Source organism: Lactuca saligna, chromosome 4 (genome assembly GCF_052625555.1).
Source record: "Lactuca saligna cultivar CGN05327 chromosome 4, ASM5262555v1, whole genome shotgun sequence".
Taxonomy (NCBI): domain Eukaryota; kingdom Viridiplantae; phylum Streptophyta; class Magnoliopsida; order Asterales; family Asteraceae; genus Lactuca; species Lactuca saligna.
In genome coordinates this window covers 177,416,834-177,421,217 of record NC_136420.1, presented here as the reverse complement: position 1 = coordinate 177,421,217, position 4,384 = coordinate 177,416,834, and positions in this window count along the sequence as shown.

Below are 4,384 nucleotides of genomic sequence, written 5' to 3'. Positions count from 1 at the left end.
ACTTAGGAAGTGTTAGAATGCTCAAAACCCAACAAGTTCATGACAAAAATGTGTGATTCCATTTGAGGTGCAACACTTGGGGCACTAAGTTCTTCAAGGCTAAATTCTTTCAAGCAACACCAAATATATCAAGACTTCAAGCGACATAAAAGGTATGTTATTCTAACTAGTATCTTGTATTGTTTATGACAAATTACATGCTAGTTATAGGTTTAATGCCTTGGAAACCATTGGCATGTATAATTAGTGAAAACAAAGATCCAAGCTATTTAGGGTTGTATGTGCACCATAGGATGTTGTAGTATACTAAAACCCATCAGTCGTATCAGAGCCATGGGTTGTTTTCAAGTTATACTTGCTGAAATGGATAAAATCGAAGTTTTTTGTTGTCTGAATAGGGGATCGATGAGTCCATGTACAAGCTCATCCAATGCATCGAGTTTTTTCCTGCGGTCGGCGAGTTGGAGCCCCTGACAACCTATTTTCGATGTTTTTGGTTGGAATTGGACTAGAATCATTACCCTAAGCTATTTTTGAACTTATAAACTTGTTTTTTTATGTGGTAATGATCATGCTAATCCAATTTTAATGATAATTAACATAATTTCAAGATTTGTATTAGTTTATATGTTCATTCTAATTTCTTGAAGATTGATTATTTGAATTATCTTGTTCTTATGAGTTAGTTTATTAATAGAAAAAGTATGTGATAATTTGTTTTCAATCCAAATTGATCTAAAAGTTGTTCATAATATGTGTTTTTGTAACTTGTACTCAAGTTATATGAAATGTCACATATATGATTTTTAAAACTCATAAGATTTCCATAAGTTGTGAAAAAGAAGAGTCTCATTTTTTTTCATGTTTTAAAGTCTTCCATAAGTTGTCCTCAAGTTATGGAAATTGAAGAGTTTTTTCGTTAAACTATTTTAAACTCATAAGTTATGGAAACCAAAAGTTTTTGAATTGTTAAAAACTTCACCTCATGTTTTGGAATTTTTAAAGTCTCCCCCATGAATACTTTAATTCCAAGTTAAACCCTTAGAATTTTAATACTTTAAAATTCAACGCTTATACTATTATAATATTAATAGTTTATATATATATATATATATATATATATATATATATATATATGTGTGTGTGTGTGTATATATATATATATAAGATTAAGTCAGTCTCACCATTAGTAGGCCTCATTTACGAAGCTAGTCTATAGAAGGTTACTACCTATAAAATGGCAGTTTAATGGGTGTCCACTCTCACCCACTGCTTCCTTGACTGGTGGAGGGTCGTTAGCCGAATGGGTTTGGTAGGAAATTAATTCTCCCTTCATTAAAATTATAATGATAAATATTAAGAAAGTAAATACTTATAAATTCCTAATCGTAGTTACTTAGGAAAATGTGAATTTGGTGCTAACCCATGAGATTACACTTTATACCTTACCAAGTTGTTGGTGGAGCGTGCGTGGGTAACCGACACACTAACATGGACTAGTAAGAGTGGAAAAGGGTGACTTAATGTTTATCATAGATCAGTGGAGCACGTGTAGGTAACCAGGACATCGATTAGGTGATAAAAAATTAAGTGTACCAAGTTAATTTGCATGGTTATTTACACCTTGTTTGTGATCCTCGACATCCCAGTCACAAACATGAGAGGGGACAACCGCGATTTAAACATGCCTTCAAACCAATTAAAACCTAATACATATCTCATTTTTCATAGTGGAATTGTTGAATCGTCATTCGCCTACCTTCAAATATTTTATAGCTTGGATTACGAGATCCCTCTTCGAAGTTATATAATATTGTGTTGGGTCCTAGCATTAATATCTCATATTGGGTGTTATATTAAGGATTTAAATCAACTAACTTGAATTTCTCCCAATGTAGATGTCTAGTTCAAACAACTATGATCTTCCCAAATCCCTTGGAACAAGCTTTCCTAATGAAGATGATGATTTCGATTGGATCATGGAAAACATACTTCACTTCCTCTACCTCCTCCAATAATTCTCCGTAACTAACAAGGTTAAATACTTGAATAGTACAAGGTCATCCAAAAATGTTTGAACATGTATCAAGTATAAGTTTGTAAAATGTATGTAAAGGTTTGCAATTGTTTGTAAAAGTTTGAATCTCTCAGAAAAACCTATATTTTCTATTAAAGTAGCCTTCTACCAAGGCTTAACTGTTTTGTATGCTCGTTTGATGTAAAAGTGTGTAATTTCCCAAGTGTAACTATCATTTAACAAAATATAGTTTGTACATTATCATTTAAGTGAGGTTATCACTAAAATATGTAATGGGTAAATCATTGTAGTACTGTAGCCTTGTATAATAAGAACTACTGTTGTACTAATTACCTTAAACCGCATTTATATTAAGGCATTATGTGAAAAATTGCACCATACTATCGACTAGTAACAACGACATAATGAATGGTCGTAATAACAGAATGACGTTTGGAACCCGCAGACATGCAGGTCTGGCTGTAGCTAGCAGCAAGGTGTAGGATTGTCAATCCAGTATAGATCTACATGCAAACTCACGCTCTCCCTCCAAGAGAATTCTGGCTACAACTCGAGCCATGACATTTAAGTCATGCTCCGATTTAAATCACAATAATTAAAGCATTCATGTATATGTAATGTTTCTCGTTCTAGTATAGTTGTATATGTATTGTTTCTAGCATCGTTGTATATGTATTGTTTCTAGTATAGTTGTATATGTATTGTTTCTAGCATCGTTGTATATGTATCGTTTCTAGTATAGTTGTAGATGTATTGTTTCTAGTCTAGTTGTATATGTATCGTTTCTAGTATAGTTGTATATGTATCGTTTCTAGTATAGTTGTATATGTATCGTTTCTAGTATAGTTGTATATGTATTGTATTACCCCGATGGTAACTAGCTATTGATGTACTGGTAAATATGAATATGGAAGTACTTTTTATGTCTATCCATGTATATATGATATATAACTAATATGGAAAAGACCCTCGGATGGTCACCCGAAATCCCACCAGACCACATCTCAGTGCGCGAAAAGGAAATAGGGCGGAGGGCCATCCTAAGCCCTTTAAACATTACTTATATATCTATACATATATGGGCATCAATTTATAAGAAGTCAAACAAAGTTGAAATAAAAGCATTTGATAAGTAAAAGAGTTTGTAAAACATTTAGAAGTAATGCAGTTTGATAAACAGTTTGAACAGTGATAAAATCACTGGTTTTCTAGTTATTAATCACATGTGATTAATGCAATCACATGTGATTGATGCAATAACTATAAGTATTTAACTTGTACCCCCCCCCCCCCATAAAGTATTTAAAACATTTAAAAGCATTTCAAAGGTTGATGAAAGGGGTATGAACTCACTTGCGGTGAGTAGATTGGATTGATGTATCGGATACCGTGCTAGGTGGCAAACGGAGACTTGTTCACACGTTCGAGCCTAGTTATCATATAATGAGCATATATATAACTAATTAGCCAAATAATAACTTAACAAAGTAAGTTAAGACACTTAGGAACATGTATACACTTTATATAAGTGTTATAGGTCCTAATGGTTGCATCTAAGTTGATACAGGACAAGGCAAAGGGGGTTTAATGCACCAATGACCTTGTATATGAGTTCACCACCCAAAAAACCCCACCCTTTGGAGTTTACGGCCTTGAACTCCTCACTTGGTTGTTTTGGGTGTTTTGAAGTGTTATCTTGATCCTAGAATAAGTCTAGCCTTGTTGGAATAATCCTTGAAGTAGTTTAGGGCCTTGGAATGCTCCTTTGGGGAGTTTACGGCCAAAGGACCATATCCCCTAGAGTTTACGGCCGTAAACTCCTATGGGGTGTTGGTTTTAATTCATTTGAGGCCCTTGCACATGTAGGATAGCTTCTATGTTTTTATCTATGGCTAAAGGGGACATTAGGCACACTTTTGTGTCATTACTTGGAGGTTACGACCCAATATATGTTCCTTGGCCGTAAACTCCCTTTAAGGGATGATTTTGATGTCTTTTGTTCCCCATTCAAGTCCCAAGTAGTCAAGGTTAATTGTCTTAAGGCTTTAAGAGTGTTTAGGGCATCTTTAACACTTGAAAAAGGGGTTTACGGCCCAAGATCCTTCCTTGGCCGTAAAATCCTAAAACCCTATGATTTTGAAGTGTTTTGGTGTCCAAATTAAGCACAAGAATTAGAGGGTAAAGTCCTTAAGCTTTAGGGGTGATTTAGGGCATTTATAACCCTTAAAAAGGGGTTTACGGCCCAAGAGAGTTCCTTGGCCGTAAACTCCTATTACTAGGGTTTATTTGTTGATTTCTAGTATAAAATGTTTATACATTAACCCCTAAACAAGTTGTCTAATAAGG